The following is an 18995-nucleotide window of genomic DNA, read 5'->3' as shown; positions in this document are numbered from 1 at the left end:
CTCATTTACCCTCATGCATTTGTTTGCTAGGACTGCAAGGTAGAGGGCTTAGAACAGTAGAAACTGACTGTCTCTCCGTCCCACGGGCTGGCAGTCGGCAATCGAGGAGTCAACAGGGCCGTGCTCCCGTGGAAACGCGCAGAGGAGGGTCCTTCCCTGCCTCTTCCAGCTCTGGCCGCCCCAGACATTCCTTGGCTGTGGCAGCATCCCCCATGCTCACATGGCATTCTCCCCACGTGCGTGTTACCTGTCTATATCCAGGCTCCCTCCTTTTATGAGGACACCAGTCCTGTTGAATCAGGGCCCACCCTAGTGACCTCATTTTAACGTGATTACTCTGTACATTCCCTATTTCCAAATAAAATCACATTCTGAGGTACTAGGGGTTAGGACTTCAGCGTGTCTTCTGGCAGGGACAACACAATTCAACCCATAACACCATGCAGGGACCCCATGAGTGGGTACCATCATTAGTACCGTTATCACAGGCGAGGAAGTGGAGAACAGAGAGATTAGGTAATTTGTTCAAGAACACGCAACTAATTAACCGTGGTTTGGAATTTTAAACCCGGGAAGTCTGGCTCCCATATCCTGTGCTTTTAGCTACTCGACTGCCCTCTTTCTATCCACTGGGTGCACAGAGCAAGGCGGAGCAGAGGGTAGACTACGCTGTTGTTCGTGTTAAAAAACACTGGGGGCCACCATTGCGTGCAGGCTTACATGTGCACGGTACGTCTTGGGAAGAATGCTCAAGGGATTGACAGCAGTGTCACCTGAGGGGAGGACAATTTGGGGACCAGGAAGTGAGCCTTTTATATATATTTTTCAACACTTTGAAGTTTGTTGGGGTCCTTTGTTTGTGTGTTTGTTTACCACATACAGGAATTAATTTAAGGCATTAAGGAATTAAATTAAGAATGAAAGAGGAGTGTCCTTTCACCAGTCCATCCCTGAGACTACGGGGGTGACTTGGTGACCTTTTATGGAAGTGTGCAAGGACTCTGGCAGGAGGAAGCGATCTCACCGCCAGCTCCCAGACAACCTCTTGCGGAGAGACAACTGCCTCGAAGGACGGTGTTGGTGGCTGTAGAACTTGGGGCAGTGGAATATTCCACAGCCATTAAACTTTACATTTATGAAGAAGTTTTTAATACTATTGGGAAATATGCTTATACAATATTCATGAACTTGTATGGATGGATATTCAGTTATCTTTAAAAACAAGGCTAGAAGGAAATAGACCTAAATACTAAGCCTGATTATTTGGGGTGGAAGAATTATGGATGACGTGCATTTTCTTGTTTGTACTTTTTCATCAAAGTCTGGAGCTAGAATTTAAAACATTTCTTGGGAGGGCAGTATAAGGGGACTAAAAGGTAACATAAAAGATACAGTAAATATGAAAAAAAGAATTTAAAACATTTCTCAAAATGCTAGCAGTGTTTCTGGTGAGCTGGAGGCGTTCCCACACCGACCGTCGCCGACTGCCCCGAAGAGGCACCAAGGCGAGAGGAGTGTGCGAGCCTCGGAGACTGTTCTCCCACAAAAGTCGGCCAAGAACTCGTTTTCCCACGGAGGCACTTCTCTCCCACGACCACTTTCCTAACTTGATTCCTCAACAAGAATTTTTTAAAGGAGAACCAGAGACATGGGGGTATTCTGCAAGGTATCAGCAGTTACACTTGAAACTCCATTAGGATTCTATTCTTTCAACTGACCACAGGATATAAGCTTGTCCTGCAGGCCCAGAGTCAGCTGGTCAACGGTGCGGCGGCCCCTCAAGACTACTCCTGCTGTGCACTGCACAACTCATGGGTGTCATTCACGTGGACTGATGGGAATAGGGTCCCCCAGCGAGGCACGTTGGAGCCGCTCTCATTGTAAAACTTACCTAGCTTGCTGGAGAGGTTTGGACTTCTCTCACTAGTCCATCTCCTGTCACTGTCCTGCTGAAATCATATAACGGTGACGGCTCTCAGCCCAGCTCACCACTGAAGGCACGTGTCTGCAGGGTGGGCTTCCACAGCACCAGCTGGTACATTTCCCAGACAGCGTTAAACCATCCTTAGCCCGGAGCCTGGCTAATTCTCCAGAGAGCTGGGGATCAGCTCCTCACATCCAAGCCCCTGGCCAGCAGCACTTCTTGGTTTGCGTTCTAGAAAGGATCTTTGTGGCCTTCTCAAGGAGGCTACATGACACAGCAGGCTAAAATAAAACCTGCTATGAAGTACAGCCACAGTCCTCCAGGGACTGGAAACACTCTGATTTTGAGGTCTCTCTTCTTACGAAGCTGAGAGGCACCCCTCAGCCCTAATCATTCTAATAACCAGAGAGATTTACATAACGCTTTGACATCTACAGAGGGCTGCTGACAACCAGGCAATGCAATAAAGCAGGAAAAGAAAGTTACAGCAAGGTATTGTGCGCTTGATCCCATTTAAGTTACAATGATCATAAATCAGTATGACCCTAAATACACAGGGAGGTATAGAGGAACTTAAATATTATCAGCGATTATCTCTTGGGTGGTAGAATTTGGGGGAGTTTATTTTTTTGTTTTTACTTTTTAATCGTAATTCTCAGGACTTTGTTTTTAACCATCAGAGTTCATTATTTTTATAGATTAAAAACAAAAAAATTATTTTTCTAAAGAGCAATTACATACATCTCTTTTGATGTGCGTATAGCCTTAGGCAAGCTAGCTAACCTGTCTGTGCCTCAGTTTCCTCCGTTGTAAAATGGAGGTAATAACAGCTCCCACTTCATGAAACTGAGGATGAAATGTGTTGGTGGATGTAAAGTCTTTAGAACAGTGCTCAAAATATTGAAATGCTCAACGCCATTATTATTCTGATGGCCATGGTGGTTGATGTTAGTTTTATCATCATAACCCCACATTGCACAATGACATCGGCAGGTCAGGAATTCCTTGGAGCAAAAAGAGCCAAATTATTTTTACAACTCCACGAGACAGCGATGGTTGAAAAGAAAGATGTAATTGCATCGATACACTAAATATCAGGAGGTAAAATGCTTCAGTGAGATAAATGTCTAGGAGATAACTTCCCAAGAAAAATGCGGTGATTTTTAGTTTAACAAACTTCAAAGAAGTGTATGAAGGTCATCATGAGACAAGAACGTCTCTATGGAATGCCTTCATAGAACAAGCCACAGGCCACCTGCAACACTCAATCTGTTTCATCAACACAGACCCTGAAAGTAAGAATCTGGGAGGGAGGGGGGCAGAGTGGTGTACATTAACCCCTTGGCTCTCTCTCTGCAGTGGGCAGACGTCTCTGCCTGGTGTGTGCATGTTGGGAAAGGCCCAGAGAGCTACAGGTTTGCACATGGGCACAGCTCAGGGCACCAGGCTCTCCACGTGCATGACCTCATGCAGCCTGACCCTGAAATACTTGCTCTCATGCTCCCCCTAATTCAATTTCTGGCTCAGACGCCTGTGGCTCCTGTACTCTGGGGTGAGGGCACCTTGTCTTAAATCCCGGGTCCAGTCTCTCCTCTGATGATGACCGAGAGAAGACGTGGCAGCGAAGGTGTGCCATCATGCAAGCTGATGTGAACCAGGGACTGGGGTTAAGGAAACAGTGTAGGACGTCCTTACCACTGCCAGCGATAAACTCCTGGGCGAAGCTGCCTGCTAATTAAGGGTGTGCAACAGCAAAGACCCACTACCATTGCACTGAGAGGAATTCCGTGCTTACAATTCCACGGTAAATGGAAGCACTTTTCCCGAGCAGTTTTCATGGCTGAAAAGAGGAACTGTTGTCAGTGGCACAGAGAAAGTTTACGAGCCCGGCCACAAGAAGGGCCTTCGTATGTCTTTCTAGCAGATGAATGGCTGTCACCCAATGTTACCCCGTGACAAAAGTAAGACATCAGAGCCCCTGGCAGAAAACAGACAAATATAGATTCTTTAAAAGGGGGAATAAAAAACTGTTTTTGTATACCTGTATCAGTTTTTATCAAATAAAGACTAAACATAAATACTTCGAAGTAGCATCTAGCTTAGTGACCTGCATGTGTGGGCTCAGTTTTATGTTACTTGGTTTATTCACACCACACCGAGGGTAGAAGTGATTATTTAGAAAATGATCTGGAACCTGGTCTAATACAGGCTGTGGAAAAAAAACCCAAGCTTCCACCCCCATAACAATACTGAAATTATTTTGACCTTGAAAGAGTTAAAACAGTTATACCAATGACTACCTGGGTCAATAAAAGAAAAAAATCTTTATTGATTGGAGCCATAGAGCTTCTTGAGGTGGTTTCTGAGATAAACAAGTTGCAAAATACTTTCTTGTTAGTATTTGTAGACCACTGAGCTAAAGCTCAAGAGCTTGGAGTAAGATGGTCCACTGGGAGCTAAACTACAAAATCAAGACATAATAGGTGGCAGTAGAAAATAGTCAAAATCTCCTTAAAGAGAGAGAATGCCACCCAGGCAGGTCTTGGCTACCCCAGAAGAAGTGTGGAGGGAAGTGTGGGCGGCACCCAGCCAAGGGTCACTGTCTAGGGGAGCAGAAATCTTAGTCAACAGCATTTGAATTTTGACTTTTTGGTGGGGGGGGCTGTAAAGACCAATCCCCAAGTGGAGGTGTGAGCAGGAGATTGTTACCAAGTGGCCCTAAATGTTCAGATTCCTTGTCAAGAACCTCGTTAAAGTGAGCTGGAGGCATGCTATGTGTGTGTGATAGCATTCAACACTGAATTAACCCGACTTCTCTTGCTCTCATCCCTTGTTCAGAAGCAATGTCTCGATTACCTTCGCTTTTCAACGTCAGTGTCCCCGTGGAGAAACTCTGTGTGGAGAGGATGGACACCTCCTTGTTGTAATGGGAATAATTGCTGTATTCCCATCACCACAATTATCTTTAGCATTGCAAATGGATTTAATTGTTATTCAGTTTATGATTTGGCTTCCCAAACAACTTGACTACAGGGAGAAAGTGGGCTCCCCATACCCACTTAGGCATTTCAGTCTATAATCTGCATTATGTTTTGATTTTATAGCTGCAGTCTCAGCGGGCACCCTTATTTCCTGGTTCTTAAGAAAAAATACCTTCTTTGCAGCCCCAAAGTATTAAGGAAAGCATGCAAGTGAATGCATTGGTGTTTTGGTTTTATATGTAATCTCATAGGCTTGGTTAAGGTGAGTGTAATTGACAAAACTAGATTTCTAAACCCATAACACTGAGAACCACCCGAGAAAGACCACGGACAAGTTTTAAAGGTAACAGGTGTCACCTGAGGCCTCCAGAGTCAGCTCACCCTCTCTGGAAAAGTGCACCCTATGTCTCTAGGATGGCATACACATCTCTCTCCCTTTTCTCCATAGATCTTGGACCATAAATGAGCTGACTGCTTTTGTGGGATTATTTGAGACAAACTAGTAAGAAAAAGGAAAAAGGATATCTACTCAAAATAGAGAATTTGGCTTTTAATAATTGATTCAAAGCTGTTCTTTCTGGCAATCATTAGCCATTAGGATCAAATGCTTGTTAAGTCCACTCTTAAATCATGATGACAAATCCACGTGTAGCTTGCACAGAAGGAATGTTTGTGTTTCTGTCCTCCATGACAAGAAGTTATGCATCCAGCTGACCCAAAAGTAGTAAAAACTATTATAATCTAAGGCTAAGTCTAGAGGAAGAGAGGCCCCCCACAATGCCAGTCTATTCCCATTAGAGATTATTAACTGATCTGTCAAGAGACCTTTCTGACTCTTGACGCTCAAGGTGGTTTCTGATGTACATTCTTGTGAACACCACTGGGCAGGCAGCAGGTACTCTGCTGAGCCTCACCCCGGCTGAGGTCTATAAAGTCACACGCCAAGTAAAAGCCTGTAAGAACTGCAGCAGGTGTTGTTATTGGCAGATTTCTCTTCCGGGGAGCAAAGAATTTAATAGAAGCTTGTACACCTAGAAGCTAGTTACACCTAACATGTATTCTTCATGTTAAGTACCAGCTTGAAAATCCCAGACTTACAATTATAGACCAAAAACTGGCCACCTTTTTCATGGAGCACCTAATAGATTAGTAGATTCATAATCAGGCAAAGAAAAGAATTTTCCATTAATCAAACTTTTTTGTTTTGAGATAGCTGTAGGTTAATATTATGCAATTGAGATAAATACCACAGAAAGATCCTATGTCCCTTTACCTGTTTTCCCCAATGGTAACATGTTGGAAAGTTCTTGTACAAGATCACAACCCAGATATCGACATTAACACAGTCAAGACACAAAACATTTCCATCACCACAGAGATCTTCATGAAGTCCTTTAGCTACATCCGCTTTCCTCCCACTCCCATCACTCCTTAACCTCTGGCAAGTGCTAATGCATTCCCTATTTCTTTTGTCCTTTCAGGAATGTTGTGTGAGTGGAATAACATAGTACATAATCTTTGGGGACTGGCTTTTTTTTTACTCAACATAATCCTGTAGAGATTCATCTAAGTTATTTTATCTACCTGTAGCTGGTTTCTTTTATTGCAGAGTAGTATTCTATGGTATGGATTAACCTTAAATTGTTTAACCATTTATCTGTTGAAGGGCAAATGGATTGTTTTTGTTTCTTTGGCTGTTATGAATAAAGGTGCTATAAATATTTATGTACAGGTTTTTGTGTGAATAAAAGTTTTCATATATCTGGGGTAATTGCCCAGGGTTGCAATTACTGGGTCAAATGTTTAGTTTTTAAAGAAACTGCCAAATTATTTTCTAGAATGGTTGTACCATTTTGCATTCCCACCAGCAATATACGAGTGACTCAGTTTCTTCACATTCTTGACTGCATCTGGTATGGTTGCTACTTTCCATTAGGCATTTTGATAGGTATTAGTTATATCTCATGCTGGTTTTAATTTGCATTTTCCTAATGGATAATGATGTTAAACATCTTTTTGAGTAATTAGGTGCCATTTGGATATTCTTTTTGGTGAAATGTCTCTTCATATCTTTAGCCCATTAGCCCAAAACTCTCAGCTATCGGAGAGTTTGAGAGTTCTTTATATATTCTAGAGATTAATACTTTATATATAAATACTTAAATAGTGATTCAGCATTTATATACTTTACGAGGTGTATTATACTTTATATACCTTACAAAGTGATCACCACAATAAGTCTAGTGACCATCTGTCACCACACATAGTTGCATCATTGATTCTATTCCCTAGTCTTTTATCAAATATATGCTTTATAACTATTTTCTTCTAGTCTCTAGTTTGTCTTTTTATCCTCTTAACAAGATATTTCACAGAGCAAAATGTTTAATTTTGATGAAATCCAATGTATTAATTTTTCCTTTTATAGATCATGCTTTTGTGTCAAGACTAAATATTCTTATCTAGTTTTAGATTATGAAGAGCTTCTCCTGCTTTTATTCTAAAGTTTTATAGTTGTATAATTTCCATCTAAGTCTGTGATACATTTTGAATAATTTTTTGTATAAGGCATGATACTTAGGTAGAGGCTTTTTTTTTTGCCTATGATGTCCAGTCATTCCAGAACCATTTATTACAAATCTATCTTTCTTTCACAGAATTCCTTTTCCATCTTTGCCAGATCAGCTGGGCATATTTCTGTATTTCTATTTTTGGTTCTCTCTTGTGTTCCATTGATCTAAGTGTATTCTACCACAATGCCACACAGTTTTTATTACTGTTATACAGTAAGTCTTGGATTTATTTCCACTTTATTCTTCCTTTTCCAAATTGCTTTACCTTTTTTAGGTCCTCTGCTTTTCCATATTCATTTTAGAACAATGTAGTAATATCTATAAAATCTTTCTGGGGTTTTTATAGGAATTGCATTAACCCCATATATCAGTTTGCTGAGGATTAACATTTTTACTAAGTTGACTCTTCTAATCCATGAACACTCTATGTCTCTTTTAACTGAGGGCTCTTTGATTTCTTTCATTAGCTTCTTGTAATTTTCAGTATTCAAATCCTGCATGTACGTTGTTAAATTTACACTTAAGAATTTCATTTTTTGAACAATTTTAAATGGTGTTGTATTTCTTTTTTTTGACCAATGTTTTTGTTATTTATTTTCTTTTAGAAAAACATACAACATACAATATTATATTAGTTTCAGGGGTGCAACATAGTGATTCAGCATTTATTTAATAATATTTTTACTAAATACTGAGAGTATATATAAATACTTAAATAGTGATTCAGCATTTATATACTTTACAAGGTGTATTATACTTTATATACCTTACAAAGTGATCACCACAATAAGTCTAGTGACCATCTGTCACCACACATAGTTGCATCATTGATTCTATTCCCTAAGCCGTACACTCCCTCCCCATGACTTATTTTATAACTGGAAGTTCATACTTCTTACTCCCTTCTTCAATGGTGTTATATTTTTAAACTTTGGTGTTCACAAGTTTATTGCTAATATATAGAACTACAACTGATTTTTATGTTTATTTTGTATCTGTCAATGTTGATGAACTCACTTGTTATTTTTCTGACTTTTGAGGGTTTTGGAGATTTTCTATATAGACGTGTCATCTGAAAATAGGGATGATTTTATTTCTTCCTTTTAAATCTTTCATTTACTTTTCTTGCCTTATTGCTGTGGCTAGAAGTTCCAGGATTATGTTGAATAGGAGTGGTGAAAGCAGACATCCTTACCTTGTTCACTATCTTAGGAGGAAAGCATTCAGGCATTCACAATTAAGTATGTTAGCTACAGGATTTTGTGGATTTTCTTTATCAGTTTGAGAAAGGTCCCTTCCATTCCTATTTCTTTCTGAGAGCTTTTACTATGAATGGGTGTTGAACTCTGTCAGATGCTTTTTCTGCATGGATTAATATGATCATATGACTTTTCTATCCCATTAATATGGTGGATTATATTGATTGACCTTTGAATATTGAACCACCCTTGCATTCCTGGTATAACCCCATTCGATCATGGTGTATAATTCTTTTATATACATATAGCTGGATTCTCTTTCCTAATATTTTGTTGAGAACTTTTGTGTAACAACTTACAATATTCATGAAGGGTATTGTACTGTAGTTTTCTCTCTTTTTTGTACTATCTTTGTCTAGTTTTCATACTGTTATATAAATGAGCCCAAGATGTCCTCCCCATATTGGCCCCTAGGTTGTTTATTTCTTCACTGCAGGCTGGGGCCCTTTGGCTCAGTAAGAAACTCAATTTTTTTATGCATCCAACACCCAATTATTTTCAAAATAGCTCCAAGAAGCAAATGTTTAGCCACTTAAGGCCTGCCTGCTGTGCATATCCCATGCAGGTTCACCCAGCATGTGCTAGCCATTGGTAAGCTAGAGCCTTATGGCGGTAAGACCCCAAGCTGCTGCTGCCCTTTTGAGTCTTCTGGCCCAGAGGCTCCACACCATGCTGCTGAGTAATACCACCTGGACACATACGGCCCCTCTCCTCCGGGACCTCCCTCATCCTTCTCCGCTTCTTGATAGTGGCTCTCTGGCCACAAGCCTCTGGAGGTCTCATACTATGAGGGGCTTCTCCTCACATGCAACCTTGTCCAAGCACAGCCCAGTAAAGCTCGTGTGCCACTTCCCTAGTGCTTTCATCTTTTTCTTCAGTCATCCCCCCATTCCCTTACATCCCCTGCAGGCATCAGGATAATACTACTAGCTTCATAAAATGAATCAAGAAGTACTCTGTTTTCTGGAAGAGATCATGTGGAATTGATGTTAATTTTTCCGTGTTTGGTAGAATTTTCCAGTGAAACTCTGTCTGGGGATAGAAATTTCTTTTTGGGATCTTTTATTTAAAAATTCAGTTTCCTTAATAGGTAGAAGGCTATTCAAATGATCTATTATTCCATACTGGGTGTGGTGGGGTTGTTTTTGTTTTTAAAAAAATACAATATTTTTCACTATTGTCCTCTTTCTCCTCCTCCCAGGGATCTGATAAGTCAAAACATCAGATTATTTGTTAGAATCCCACAGGTCCCTGAGGCTCTGTTTTTTTGTTTCTTTTCTTTTTCTTTTTTTAAGCTCAGTCTATTTTCCCTCTGTTGTTCAGATTGGATAATTTCTATTGTTCCAGCTGCTTCAAGTTCACTTATTTTTTTTTTTATCCCCTCCATTCTGCTATTGAGCCCATCCACTGAGTTTTCAGTTTCTGGTTTTAATTCTAAATTTTGTCTTTGGTTCTTCCTTGTATCATCTTATTTCTTTGCTGAGACTTTCTGTTTCTTTGCTGAGTCTATGTTTGTTTTGTTTCAAGGCTCTTCTTAATTGCTTAATGAAGCATTTGCATGAGGGCTGCTTTAAAAGCTTTGTCAGGTGATTCTAACTTCTCCATCCTCTTGATACTGGCGTCTAGTGACGGTCTTCTTGTCATTCCGTTTGTGATCCTAATGAGTTTTGGTATCATGAGTGATTTTTTCATTTAAATCTGGAATTCGGGAGTACTATGAGACTTTGGATCCTATTAAAAACCTTTTTGTTTGAGCTGGCTTTCTCTGACTTTGTTCTGGCAGGGGCAGGGGGGAGGTTCTGCCTCGTTACTGCCAAGTGGGGGTAGGAGTCCAGATTTCCCACTCCGCTCTGTGGACACGTGATGGGGGCGGGTGTTCTTCCTTACTGCGGGGTGGGGGAGGGAGGTCCAGCTTTCTCCCAGGCCTGCGTTTACACCCCTCTGTCCTCTGCTGACACCACAGAGTGGGGAGTGGCCTTCTCACTGCTGGGCAGTGGTGGAAGTCCTGACTGCCCACTGGCCTCCCTGGCATCACTCCGGTGGAAAGGAAAGGGATGCTGCATTACTGGGGGTTGGGGACGAGGCCAGGCTCAGCACGTGGTCTCTCTCCACGGAGTCCACGAAGGGGATCTTGTTACCTCTTCTGGGGACAAAGTTCTCGTTCCCCAGTCTGCCCTCCCTCACACCACCCTGGAGATAGGCTTTACTTGGTGCATTTTCCACTTGCAGTTTACATTCCAGTCTCAGGAAGAAGCCATCTAGGCTTCTAGCACTGGTAGGGCTGGGACTACAGTATTCTTTTCTGTGGTATTTGGCTACAGTAGAGCAGCTTTTAACTAAAAGTTTTCTGTTCTTGCCAGGCTGCCCCTTTTCTGAGTTTTGGCTGGAGAGAGCGGGCTTTTGTTGGGGCCTTTTTGTTTTTCTTAGCTTGTTGGCATTTTGGGGTTGTTGGCTTCCCTGACTCCCAGTCTGAGATAGGCAAGGCAAACAGAAAGCCCAGAGAACCCTCCGCTGTGTTGTTGCTCAGGTCTCAATGTCCCCAGCTATTCTGCCTTCTTCTCGCCACCTCTCACAGTCTCCGTATGCTTGTTTTATGTACGATGTTCAGGGTTTTTCACTGCACTTAGTGGGAAGTATAGGAAAAGTACCCCGACTCTGTCTTCATAGCAGTCCTTAACTGGCCATTTTGAAAAACAGTCCCAACCCACATTCTGAGTCACACCAGAGGCCAGCGTATCCACGGGATCCCCGGAGGTGACCAGCTTGACCATCACGTGAGCTGACTGTTCTGAGTGGCTCTCCAAGGAACTCTGGGGTCTGGGAAACTCCTCCAGGCATTTATTCAGCTTGAAGTGTTTTATCAACTATGTTAAAGGAGGCAGAGTCACCAGTTTCCAGTCAGAGAAAGACCGGAGCAGTTGACCATGTTTGTGAGTCAGTGGAGGTCCCATCTCAAGTGGGAGCTTTGCCTCCCAGGCCTCCACCCTCAAGATTAAGGCTTTTCTGTCACCTCGAACCCACCCTCACTGTCGTCTCTGACAGCCAGACGCACACCCTCCGCTGGAACGGACAGTCCCTACCTTTTCTTTTTAGGTGACGAGAAATCTACAATAAGCTTCAAATCTGATGTTACTTTAATCCCATGTATATCCTTAATCTTTTGTGCGCACAGATCGTTGGAGAGTGTCTGCCAGGTTCACCAGGACACTCTACCCATAAAATGGATTTTTTTTTGTTATCAGCAATTCATTGGTAAATGGTAAGAGAAGAAATGTCACCCCAAATACCGAGTTTTAAGTAGATCTCAGGCAGGCAGGAAAAGTCTCTGATTGCATTGAAAGGTCTTGCTCTAAACTCCCATTTCAATCTTATGTGTGCCCAGATGCTGCATTAGAAAGAAAGAAAAGCTCACTTTCTGCTGGTACAGAATATTCATTCTAAAGATGGGGACTTGGTCAGGATTACACTCAGCAGCAAGTGACAGAACAATCAGCGCGACAGTGGCTTCCACAAGACAGTAATGTATTTCACTGCTGCGCAGAAGTCTGGAAGAGCCACCTGGAACTGCTGTGGAGGCTGCGCGTGAGCAGGGGCCCACGCTCCTTCCTTCTCCTTGCTTGCCCACTCTCAGTATAAAGCTTTCACGTCGCGGTTCAGAAAGAAGTAGACATACTCTTGCCCTATCGGGAGACCTCCTCGGAATTGTGATTGCCGCCTCTCACTGGCCTGACCTGGGTCACAGGGTCCAGGGAGTTGGCAGGAAGGCCGGGCAACACAGGGCTTCTTCCGAGCGGCCAAGTGCCTATGTAACCGTGTGTTCCACTACTGAGAAGCACGGGGAGAATAAACATTGGGGGTGAATAACAGTTTCCATCACTGGGACTAACAATGACAAAAATCCGTAACGTTAACGATGGTGACCACCCCGACTCCTGGCTTACTTTCACGTGTCGTCGTTGCTGAGCCTTCAAGGGCTTTTTCCTTTGGTGACTGCATCTGTCTCGGAGAGGAAGGTTCACCAGGAAGCCTCCCGCCCCTTCTCCCACAGCTTCATGCGAGTGGGTTCTGACTCAGCAGCAGCTGAATGCTCAGGTTCCAAGAATGATTAATTCTGCCATGGAGTCTGTGGAATAATACAGAATAAATATTATGGCAAAAAGATCACAAGACCAAGCAAATTGCATGCCCTTGGCAGGGGAAATACAAATGTTAAAAACAAATCATATCCCGTTGGCCAGAGAGTCAGAGCAAAACTGTAGGAAGCTTTGGTCTCTGATGCTCGCAGGGATGTGAGTGACCAACCCACCCTTCTCTTAATGTCTTCCCCCCCGCCCGCCCCCCAGTATATGGAGAGATAAGTCCACAAAATGAGAAGATTCATTTTAAAATCCGGCTTCATGGTACGAGTATAATGTGAACACCCACCTGCACAGCTAATGTTAAAGGTTTATAGTGTTAGGGTACTCACTTGCCATGCACCCTGGGACTCAGAGCTAAGTAACTGTGTCTGAACTTTACCCAAAGCACATGCTGACGCTGCTCTACCTTAAAATAAAAACTTCACTTGTTTACAACCTCTCACTTCTCTAGAGCTCAGCAATCTGCAGCCTCTTGGGAGTGCAGCTAAGAAACCCATATCTATGAGAAAATAAAATAGACGGTATACCAACTGAAGCATTTTTTTTCCCCCAAGGAAGTCCAAACCATCCATTGGATCCTGACTCACAGCCCCTGTGGTCTTGCACTACACACAGCTCTAATAAGGCCTGTCACCTGGCTTCCAGCTGACAAGCATACTGGAGCAGTAAAAGCAAGAAAAGGGCTGTGCAGACTGGCACGTGAACAGCAACAGGAAGCGATGATTGTGAACCTGCCAGCAAGAGAAGGACAAATCTACAAAAGATAGACAGGAGCTCCAATAAATCTGGTTTCCACGGACATGTAATAGATGGACAAAGGGCCTTGTACCTTAGCAAGCACTGGTTAAAGTACCATGTCTTCACTGAGCAAATGTGCGTGCAATACATGCTCCGTTGCTCTTGCGTCAGGGCACAGGAGTGAATTCTGGCCAATAAAATACAGACAAAAGTGCTATGTGCTGCCCTCAGGTACCATCCTCCAAATGTAAATTCTCCCTCTCTGCCTTATGACCCACAATGCAGAGGACTCAGGGACGGACTCTGAGGCCGGAGAAGATACTGGAGCCCCAGGCAGAAGGGTCCTGGCTCCTGAATGACCACATAATGCAGAGCATGGGCACTGCCCCACATTGGACCGTGATGCCTGCTAGAAATATTGTCTTGACCCAACGAATTTTGTTGGGTCAAGACACTGAGTTTGGGGTGATTTGTTATAGTAACCAGAATTTCTCAACCAAGGTAATAGAAAAGTTAGTACTAAAAATGTAAACAAACAAACAAACAAACAAAATAACCTGTGGCATCATGTAGTAAGCAGCAAGAAAACAGATACAGCAGGCTGCTGTCTACAAATCCATGTAACTCAGTGGCAAAACTCAGTGGTAAAACTGTCACCTGTGATAGCTTGGGGGCAGACTGTATGCCCATTGAACTTGTAGCTCTGTGGGAAAAAAGTTAGAAAGCCACATATTAGTAGTGTGTTGGTTCTTATTGGCTGCATTTGACAGACTCTTAAAAGATGAACTCTTCACAAAAGCGGCCAGAGGTGACCTCTGAAAATGGTTCGCTATTCACTTGACCCAGAAAACCCCACAAAATAATGCAAATCAAGAGGTTCAAATCTTCGTGTTCACTTTAACAACACTCGTGAAACTGCCCAGGCCATCAATGATGTGCAGATCTGAGGAGACACCAAGTATTTGAAGGATGTCACTTTGCAGAAGCGATGTGTGACCTTCCGTCATTGCAGTGGTAGAGTCGGCAGGTGTGCCTGGGCCGAACAGTGGGACTGGATGCAGGGTTGGTGGCCCAAAAAGAGTGCTGAGTTTTTGCTGCACATGCTTAAAAATGCAAAGAATAATGCTGGACTTAAGGGTTTAGATGTAGATTCCCTGGTCACGAGCACGCCCTGGTGAACGAAGCTCCTAAGGTGCAGCCTTGGACATACGGAGCTCATGCACAGATTAACCTACACGTGAGCTCTCCCTGCCACCCTGAGATGGTCCTACTGAAAAAGGGCAGACTGTTCCTGAACCAGGGGGGAGGTTACACAGAAGAAGAAAAAATATCCCAGAAGAAACTGAAGAAACAAAAAGTTATGGCCCAGAAGTAAATTCAGCATATAATAAGGACTAATAAAAGTGAAAGAAAAAAGAAAAAAAATAAGCACAGGAAAAAAAATTGGCCAATTTGTACGCAAAAGTGAAAAGATAAAGTCCAGAAATTCAGGGTCTCGCGGAGTTGGAGAACAACTGTTTTAGGCTCCAGATTGAACGATATAAGCAAATATAAGGCTTTGAGCAATGAAGTCCCGAGAACTTGTCTCAGTTGAACACGTGGCTCAGCCTTGCGTTAAAGATCGGATCGAGGCTGTGGCCCTCCAAGCCAGGCCTGCCAGGTTGAAGGCAGACACCATCAAGTTGAAAGAGGCAAGGAGGGAGAGGGCAGACTCGGAATAAAAAAAATAAGGCAGCCTCGAAAACTTTGTCTAGGACGGAATTTGGGGTAAGGTTACTGGCACGTGGAACTGACTTGAAGTAAAGAGATGAGAAGCCTACAATGCTTTTTAGTCCAGCAACCCAGACCAAAAACGTTTTCACTATTCCAAAGAAGTTTTGAGCCCCTGATCTTTTTTCTAAGGAGGGCACCCTCCCAAATATACGTTTCAGTTGTAGCTAAAGAAAAAGATGCACAATGAAGACTATGTAAAAGGGTAGGTGCAGAGCCACAGAAAACAATGGAAAATTCCTCCCAGGGGAGAGAATCAGGGCTTAATCAAGGGTGTGAAAGCCGAGAGGATTTCAAATTTGTAAGGATCAGTGACTGCTGTGTGTTTTCCACTTTCTCTTCCAAAGGGAGTGATTAATGTGGTAATCCTGTGTTCCACTATTTTATTAGTGTGTGCAGAAGGCAGGGCTGGGACCAGGGTGAGGCACTCGAGATGCCACGGTGCAAAGTGTAAGGATGAGCTCGCTGTCCAGGGTGCGAGAGCGGCGGTGTACACAGGAGCCACTTTCAGGCCAGATGGAGAGGACTGCACAGCAACACCTCATCTGAGCATCCTGACTTTCACACTGAATGTCAAAACTGACTGAGGCTTTGGGTCATTCCTCTTTGCAGGGTGAGGGGACAGTGGTCCATGTGTGGAGGAAAGAATGAAACAGACCTTTGGTTACCAGAAACACGGACCACAGCAGAGACGGCACGGCATTCCCCAGTACCCATGCTCTCTCCTGTGTGGCATGCCGGGAAGCCACATTTTCTCATCCCTTTGCAACGAGGTGAGGTCCCGTGATTGTGTTCTGCCCAACAGGATGTGCACTGCTCAACACAATGGAATGCAGCTTCAGGCCTGGCCCCTGAAACCTCTGGTGCAATTACCACCTGTTGCCACATGCAAACAATTGCAGTGGAGGGCGCCCAGGCCCTAGGAGGTGACAGAACCGCAGATAGAAGGAAACTTGTCAGCAGGATATGCATTTCTCTTAAGGTCATGTGAAACATTTACCAAGATAGACCACATTCTGTGCCATAAGCACACCTTAACAAATTTCAAAGAATAGCTAGCATACGATGTCTGTTCTCTGACCTCAGTGGAATTAAACTAAAAATCAATAACAGAAAGATAACTGAAAAATCTCAACATACATGAACATTAAACAACATACTTCTAAGTAACACATGAGCAAAGAAGGAATTGCCAGAAATGTTTAAAAGTATTTTGAACTAAATAAAAATGAAAACACAACTTACAAAAATTTGTGGTAAGCTGTGAAAGCATTACTCAGAGGGAAACTTACATCATTGGAGGCCTATTTACAGAAAAGAAGAAAGATCTAAAATCAATAAGCTAAGTTTCTACCATAGAAAACTAGAAAAAGAACAAATTAAATTCAATGTAAATAAAAGAAAACAATTAAGAATTAGGACAGAAATCAATGAAATCTGAAATAGGTAATCAAGAAAATAAATTTCAAAAGCAGAATAGATAAATAGATCAATATAACAGAGAACCCAGAAATAGACTCCCATAAATGTAGTCATTGAGCAAAGGAGCAAAGGCAATACAATGGGGCAAAGATAGTCTCTTGAGCAAATGGTTCTGGAGCAACTGGACACCCACATTAAAAAAAAAAAAGGAAAAAGAAAAGAAAAAAAGAATCTAGACACACACCTTCCATCCTTCATGAAAATTAACTCAAAATTGATCATGGATTTAAATGTAAAATGCAAAACTATAACATCTATTGGAGATAGCATAGAAAAAATCTTAGATGACCTTGGCTATGGCAGTGACTTTTTAGATATAATAATAAAGGCGCCACTCATAAAAGAAATAATTTATAAGCTGGACTTCATTAAAATTAAAAATTTCTGCTCTACAAAAGGTACTACCAAGATAATGAAAAGACAAGTCACAAACTTAGAGAAAATATTTGCAAAATACGTATCTGATAGAGGAATGTTACCCAACATACACACAGAGCTCTTAAAACTCAACAGTAAGAAAACAAACAACCAATTAAAAAAGTGAGCCAAAGACCTTAATGGTTACCTCACCAAAGAAAATGTATGGATGGCAAATGAACACATGAAAAGATGCTCCACATCACACGTCATTGGGAAAATGAAAATTAAAACAATGAGACACCACTAACCATCTAGTTGAATGGTGCAAGTCCAGAGCACTGACACCACCACTTGCTGGGGAGGGTGTGGAGCAACAAGAACACTTCTTTGTTGCTGGTGGGCATGCGAAGTGTTCAGCCACTCCGAAAACATCTCAGTGGTTCTCTCTCTCTCATTCTCTTTCTTTCCAAATCTAAACATACCCTTACCATGCAACCCAGCAATCACACTGCTTGGTATTTACCCAAAGGAATTGAAAGCATATATGCCCCAAATCCTGCACATCGATGTAAACAGCCACTTTATTTGTAGTTGTCAAAACTCTGCAGCAACCGAGATGTCCTTCACTAGGTGAGTGCATAAACCGTCGTCCATTCAGACAGTGGAATATTATTTAGCTCTAAAAAGAAGTGGAATATCAAGCTGTGAGAAGACGTGGGGGAACCTTAAATACATATTACAAAGTGAAAGAGGCCAATATGAAGAAGCTACATACTGTATGATTCCATCTATATGTCATTCTGGGAAAGGCAAAACTATGGAGTCAGGAAAAGATTAGTGGTTGCTAGGTGTGTTGGGGGGGAGAGGATGACTAGAACAGTGAAAATATTCTGTATGATATTACATTGATGGATATATATCATTATATTTTGTCCAAAGCTATAGAATGTACAACACTAAGAGAGAACCCTAATGCAAACTCTAGGCTTCAGGTGACTATCATGCGTCAGTGTGGGTTCATCCTTGGTACCAAAGGAACCACTCTGGCGAGGGATGCTGATAATGGGGCCTGTGTGCGGGAAGACAGTGTATGGGCAATCTCTGTCCCTTCCTCTCAGTTTTGTTTGAATCAAAAACTATACCTGAAAAACGAAGTCTTTCAAAAAGTCTGCATTGTTGGAAGTGATAGTCTGTGGGAGGCAATGTTGTGAAAGTGGTGACTTGGATTGGCCGCTAGGGGTAGACAGCTAAAGATATTAGAGAACTAATAAAAATAAAATTTTATTGTCACAGACAGTAGTTTTTGATTTGTTCTTTCAGTTGGCAGGCCCGTGCTAATGATATGATGACTGGTCATGGAAGGAACCTTCGTGGGGGCCGGTTGGTGCTCCTATCCCAAGCCATGGGTACATCCTCCTGACGGCTGTTGATGGATTGACACTGAATGGTCTCTCCCACCGACAAATAGTGTCTCCAGGCACATGTCCCTTGGTGGTGTGTGGGGAGTGGTGCCCTCATGCATAAAAGACAGTTGTGCATAATAAAGTTTTGGAATGAACAGTAAATGAATTGAAGAAATAATTTTTATTGAATTTGCTTTAATAATATCAAAGTGCAAAGTCCTTGGTTGCTTTCTTCATAACTAAGCCTTGCATGTACATTTTGGAGCTTTCTGTCTCTGTCCACTCCTCTTTAAAAATACACCAGAGAAGGAATAGAGCTGGACATCTCACATGCCTCTTGCTTTCACTGAAAAGTTGCCCTTAATG

At 42.4% G+C, this 18995-nt stretch overlaps 1 long non-coding RNA gene across 1 annotated transcript in view; it reads left to right on the top strand.

Moving 5' to 3' along the window:
• LOC123833309 overlaps positions 1-18791 on the top strand; it is a 43971-nt gene extending 25180 nt beyond the window's left edge. Inside the window, exons 3-4 of the long non-coding RNA XR_006788203.1 lie at positions 15997-16157; positions 18547-18791. This is a non-coding gene — a long non-coding RNA (uncharacterized LOC123833309). The remainder of the gene's footprint in view (positions 1-15996; positions 16158-18546) is intronic.
• Positions 18792-18995: the final 204 nt, after the last annotated feature.

The sequence above is a fragment of the Phyllostomus hastatus genome, unplaced genomic scaffold (assembly GCF_019186645.2).
Source record: "Phyllostomus hastatus isolate PE091 unplaced genomic scaffold, TTU_PhHast_1.1 phas_scaffold_21, whole genome shotgun sequence".
Lineage (NCBI taxonomy): Eukaryota > Metazoa > Chordata > Mammalia > Chiroptera > Phyllostomidae > Phyllostomus > Phyllostomus hastatus.
The sequence above is the reverse complement of the archived record's forward strand: the minus strand, read 5'-3'. Positions and strand labels throughout refer to the sequence as shown.